At 35.7% G+C, this 6,451-nt stretch overlaps 1 protein-coding gene across 1 annotated transcript in view; it reads left to right on the top strand.

Annotated features, from left to right (window-relative positions):
* LOC107717134 (microtubule-associated serine/threonine-protein kinase 2-like) overlaps positions 1 to 6,451 on the top strand; it is a 133,141-nt gene that overhangs the window by 77,120 nt on the left and 49,570 nt on the right. The gene's annotated exons all lie outside the window — the stretch shown is intronic.

Genomic DNA, 6,451 nt, shown 5'->3' with positions numbered 1-6,451 from the left:
CCTGCTCTTGTGTTTTAGATTCTGTTGCTCCTTTTAAAGTTTCAAAACTCAAACGAAGGTCAGAACCTTGGATAAATAGTAATATACGAGTTCTCAGACAGGAATGTAGGAAAGCTGAGCGCAAATGGAAGAAAGACAAACTGCAAGTGTCTTATGAACTCTTGAAAAACGCTCTTTCTGCCTACCAGCATTCTGTAAAAAATGCAAAAACTGAATATCTTTCTGAATTAATATCTAAAAATTCACACAATCCAAAAATTCTGTTTAATACGTTAAATACTATTTTTTCTCCTGCTAACACTTCTGGTCTGGACAGTACTCCAGAGACCTGCGCAGCATTCCTACATTCTTTTATGGGAAAGGTGGACGCTATACGGTCTACTGTTACAATGTGCAGTCATGACCCCTCTGAACCACTCACTTGTCATGCTTTTTTTGAACGGTTTGAACCAATATCCCTTTCTGAGCTTGGCGATATAGTTCACAAGATTAAGCCTACCACTTCTCCTGTTGATGTTATCCCCACCCAGCTCTTTAGAGAGGTCCTGGATACTATCAGCCCTAGTGTACTGGCTATTATAAACAGATCCTTAGACAGTGGCCGTGTTTCTATATGCCTCAAATAAGCAGCCAAATTTAGACATAACCAATCTTAAAAAATTCCGCCCTGTTTCTAAGTTGCCATTCTTATCAAAAATTTTAGAGAAAATTGTTTTTAATCAGTTATCTTCATTTGTCTCACAAAACAATATTTTAGATAAATTTCAGTCTGGTTTTAGAGCCCATCATAGCACCGAGTCTGCACTGCTGAAGGTGTCGAACGATCTACTCCTTGCTTTGGACTCCGGTAAATCTGCTATTTTAATGCTACTTGATCTTAGTTCTGCATTTGATTCAGTTGATCATGCTACCCTTCTTAATCGTCTAAGGGATGAAGTTGGCATTAGGGGCACGGCACTGGATTGGTTCTCATCATACCTCTCCGATAGATCAGCTAAGGTGATGATTGGACACTCGTCCTCTCCTTCTGCACCGTTCACCTACGGGGTACCTCAGGGGTCCCTCTTGGGGCCTGTCTTATTTTGTTTGTATATGCTCCCCTTGGGGGAAATATAATATTTCATATCATTGTTATGCTGACGATACTCAGATCTACATTCCTCTCAACTCTGATCACTCTTATTCTGACCTTTTTAATTGCTTTGAAGATATTAAAGGCTGGACTGGCAGAAACTTTCTCCAGAGCAAAACTAGCAAAACTGAGATTGTTGTCTTTGGACCCCCAGGTGCCGTCTCTGATATCACTATTAATATGTCATCAATGTCATCAAACATTCATCCTTTTGCTAAAAACTTAGGTGTGATTTTTGACACTGATCTGAAATTTGAAAAACAGATAAGTGCTGTGGTGAAGAGCAGCTTTTTTCAACTAAGGCAAATAGCCAAATTAAAATCTATGCTCTCGTTTAAGGATTTGGAGATAGTTACTCACGCCTTCATCACTTCCAGACTTGATTATTGCAATGCACTTTATATATCGCTTGCAGTTAGTCCAGAACGCAGCCGCGAGGTTGCTGACTGGTACTAAGAGGAGAGAAAGCATTTCTCCTGTCCTAGCATCTCTTCATTGGTTACCGGTGCAGCATAGGATCCATTTTAAGATTTTATTATTTGTGTATAAAGCATTAAATGATTTATCCCCATCATACTTGTCCGAACTTCTCAGCTATCAGCAATCCTCTCGCTCTCTCAGATCCTCTGATAAACTTTTCTTGCATATACCTCGCTCTCGCTTGAAATTTAAGGGGGATCAGGCTTTTTCTTTAGACGGTCCTAAACTATGGAACAGCATACCTCTGGACATTAGATCTGCGCCTTCCCTTCCTGTTTTTAAATCCCGCCTGAAGACTTATCTGTATTCCTTGGCTTTTGGAAGAAATGTATGTTTGTGTATGTTAAGCAAAATCTGCGCAGAACCGATCACCGGTGATCACCGCGAGATGCATGCCGGTTAGAAAAGTGTCCGACTTATCTGTATTCCTTGGCTTTTGGATGGAATGTATGTTGGTGTATGTTAATGTGTTTTTGTATTGATTGTGTTTTTTGAGTCATTTCTTTTTATTCTCTTAATCTCTATATTTACTTTATTTGTATATGTACAGCACTTTGGCATACACTAGCTGTTTTTAAATGTGCTATATAAATAAACTGACCTTGAACTTTATAAGGACCTGAAAAATGCACAAATGTCAGGGCATGTAAAAAACACCCTCAAACCCCATAGGGTTAAGTTTCCTTGTGTTCATTTAGTGAAGAAGTCAATGGAAAACATAACTTGATGGATTTTTGCTGATTTGTCTAGTTCATTTTTTGTGAACATTTTGAATAGGTTACCGTAATAATAAAGTTGCAACATTACAAGAAAAAAATTCATAATATTTTAAGAATCATCTCATTGTTGCTTTTATAGGAATAAAGTATGATTTAACTAATTAATCAGATGCATTTATTGCATTGATGAAGTTGCTGCCTCAGCGGCTTATTGCTTAGGCTTGTTTTATTTAAGTCTCATGCTCCCCAAGGCAGCATCTATTTATCAAAAATACAGTAAAAATAGTAATATTATGAAATATATTTGAAACAGAAATTAACTATGTAAAAGCCGTTACTTACAATCCTTGCTCAATAAAAGTATGAATTCCCAAATTTTTGAATGGTAATGCATTTTTTAGCATTATTGACCAGCCTTATTGAGCAGATAATTTTGAGCAAATATACTTACCAATAAGCTTTGATATGGTTTGCTAAATCCCTGTTCATTAACACGAGTGTGTGTACCTGTGTGTGTGTGTGTGTGTGTGTGTCTAATGTCTGTGGAGCAGAATGAGAGTAATTCTGCACTAATGAGCTGCTCTGGAATGTCAGAACACCATGTTCTGTCCCAATTGACTGTGTGTGTGCGTGTTCACCTTGATCCCTCACTGATCTCTTGTTTGATGACACAAAATGCTGAGCACAGTCTAACTTTCGGTCATCTTTAACTTGTGTGTTAAGAATATCTGCATTCACAATGTAGGAACACAATGTGTACATGTTTTTCATATTGCAAGGTCACATTTTAGGATATTTAGAGGGCACAGTGATCATCAACATAAATGTGGAAACTCTGACCTTTCATTCATATTCAGTAAAGCTTGAGGATATAATTACAGTCTGCTTTGTTTTTTTTCCATGCACAACCATTTTCTTGCCTTCCTTTGCCCTGTCTGTCCTCTATTGAACGTGATCAAAATAATAGAAAATGTGTTCAAAATGATTTTCCTTTACTTTGAAGCCTCATTTCCCCTGTGTATTTGACTTGATGCATCAGACATCATTTCCCATTTCCTAAAAGATGTTATCGTATGAGTGGAAAGGCTGTGTTTTGCAGTTTCCCACAGGTTTAGACCTACAGAGAAGCTGCAGGAAATAAGTCTTTCCTGCATAAGTAATTAATTAAATAAGTCTTAAAACCTTTCAGAGTTCAACTCAAGAGGGCATCCAAGAGAGAGGCAGGGAACTGTTCCAAAGGCTGCTTCTTATTTCCTTTCTCCATCGCTGGGTCTTTTCTCTCACAACACACACACACTTTTCTTTTTTCCCCATTTTTTTCTCTAAATGTGAATGAAAGCTCAATTTTGTTGTATCTAGACTTTCTGTTTCTCTCTTGTGATACTCTTCTGACCAACTGTACCCAAGATCAGAAAATTAAATCAACCCCAGTTTACTTATGATGGGACTAACTTTGTTCATATCACTATATCTGTATTGTCATCTACTGATCAAGCATATAGTAGATATTGTGTAAGACAGGGTGCCTCAATAGGTGGCCCGCGGGCCACATCTGGCCCGTGAGAGAAAAAAGTTTGGCCCGCGCTAATTTCAAATAATGTGGCATGAAAATTCAAACGCAGCATCAGAAAGCTACATTAACTTACATCGTGTCTACACCGGACGCGAGCGGCGTGGCGCGACGCAATAAAATACAAGAACTCCTTATAATCAGTGATGCTGTCTTGGATGCGGCGCGACACGACAAATCCCAGACAGTAAACTGCTGACTCGTTCTATTTATATTAGGGAAAGTGGAGAGAAGAGATCCAGTCTGGGAAAGAGCAAGAACAGTTGATTTGCATGGCAGACATGGAGATCCAGATTTTTGTTTGTTCATTTGTTTTTAATATTCAACAGGCAAAGTTCTTCTGTATCTAAATGCAAAAATTTCATAATTGTTTGAATAAAATAAAATCTGAATATTCATCTTGTGACCATCTTGTGATTATTTTAACAAAAGCAACAATAATATAATAATTGTAATAATAATAATAACAATTATATTTATATATTATAGTGGCCCTTGGCTTGCTATTGTTGGCAGAATTCGGCCCTCGGTGAAAACTAATTGACACTCGCTCCCCTCTCCGTTCCGGGGCGCAAGGGGCGGCGGCTTCTTTCAGCGGCTTCGTCCTTCTCTCTGCCCACGGCGCTTGAAGGGATTAGATCTTTTTTTTCATAACAATAATCTGTCATATTGCCTGATCTCCTCACAAATATTTGGCAGTTAACACATTTTAAAAGAAGAAAAAAAAATTGTAATTCTGAATCATGTCATTCCAAACACTTTTTTTTTCTGTGGACCACAAAAGGGGGATCTGAAGAATCTTTGCACAGCTCATTTCAATACATTGTGAATAATATGTGTGTGAGTGTGTTTTACAATGTGTGTGTTTTAAAGAAGTCTGTTATGCTCATCAGGGCTGCATTTATTTGATCAAAAATACAGAAAAAAACTGTAATCTTGCAAAAAGTTACTACAATATAAAATAATGGTTTCTGTTTTAATATCCTTTAAAATATAATTTATTTCTGTAATGCAAAGCTAAATTTCCATCAGCCATTACTCCAGTATAAAGTGTCACATGATCCTTAAGAAATCATTCTAATATGCTGATTTATTATTAGAATTATCAATGTTGGTAACTGCTGCCAAATATATATATTTTTTTGGAAACTGCAATACTTTTTTTTTAGGATTCTTTGATGAATAAAAAGTTAAAAAGAACCGCACTTAGTCAAAATATATATTTTTTCTAACAATATAAATATTTGCTATCACTTCTTAACAATTGAACACATCCTTGCTAAATAAAAGTTTTAATTTATTTCAAAAAAAGAAAGAATAAAAATTTACTGACCCCAAACTTTTGAACTGTAGTGTATATTGTTAGAAAAGATTTCCGTTTTAAATAAATGCTCTTCTTTTTACCTTTTTATTCATCAAAGAATCCTGAAAAAAAGTATCACAGGTTCCCAAAAAATTATTAAGAAGCACAACAGCTTCTTACTGATAATAATTCATATTAGAATGATTTCTGAAGGATCATGTGACACTGAAGACTGGAGTAATGATGCTGAAAATTCAGCTTTGCATCACAGGAATAAATTAGATTTTAATGTATATTAAAATAAAAAAAACTTTAAAAGATCATGTGACACTGAAGACTCGAGTAATGATGCTGAAAATTCAGCTGCGCATCACAGAAATAAATTAGATTTTAATGTATATTAAAATAAAAAAAACTTTATTTTACATCATAATAATATTTCACAATGTTACATTTTTTTTTCCTGTATTTTTGATCAAATAAATGCAGCCTTGATGAGCAGAAGAAACTCCTGTAAAAAAGATAAAAAATCGTTCTGATCCCAAACTTTTGACCGGTTTAAACCATTTTTACCCCCATATCTTGAAATGGAAATTAAATGTGTTAAGATTTTTCAAAAATTGTGGTTGGAATTAATGGGTTAAAAATACCCATGCTAATAAGGAATATTAGAAAGATTCCGGAAGTGAATAATTATAAATTGTTACGCACAGAAAAACAAAAGCGGCACATTTGTTATATATGTTTTATTTATTTTTTTATGGGGGTTAGGGTATTGAATCAATTTTTTGTTGATTCAGTTTGATTCAATAACTGTGTAAAGTTCATCAATTATGGAATGAGTTTAATCTATAAAGCAGCAGTTAAACCATCAGCTCAGTTCAGCTGTTATCCAATAGTGTCCATGCAGTCAAATAACATTGCCAAATATTAAGTGTCCCCAACTAACAGCAACTAACCGTTTTTTTAAATGACGTCAATTCGATATCGATTCTTAAAAGCCGCGAATCGATCTTTTCCGGGATTTATTTCAGCACACATTTAAAATAAAATCTGATTAACGTGAATCTTATCATTAGTCTTCTCCACTAGATGTCACCCTTATTTACCTTGCGCGATGTTACAACAGAAAGCCAGTCATTCATTCAGCGCTTATCATGGCCATACGCGTGATTCGCAATGCTCAGGTGAAATGCTATAGTAATACTATAAATCTGCGGAAGCATTTGATATCACGCATAAGGGCC

The sequence above is a fragment of the Sinocyclocheilus rhinocerous genome, unplaced genomic scaffold (genome assembly GCF_001515625.1).
Source record: "Sinocyclocheilus rhinocerous isolate Xijiao unplaced genomic scaffold, SAMN03320098_v1.1 scaffold690, whole genome shotgun sequence".
Classification (NCBI taxonomy): domain Eukaryota; kingdom Metazoa; phylum Chordata; class Actinopteri; order Cypriniformes; family Cyprinidae; genus Sinocyclocheilus; species Sinocyclocheilus rhinocerous.
The sequence above is the reverse complement of the archived record's forward strand: the minus strand, read 5'-3'. Positions and strand labels throughout refer to the sequence as shown.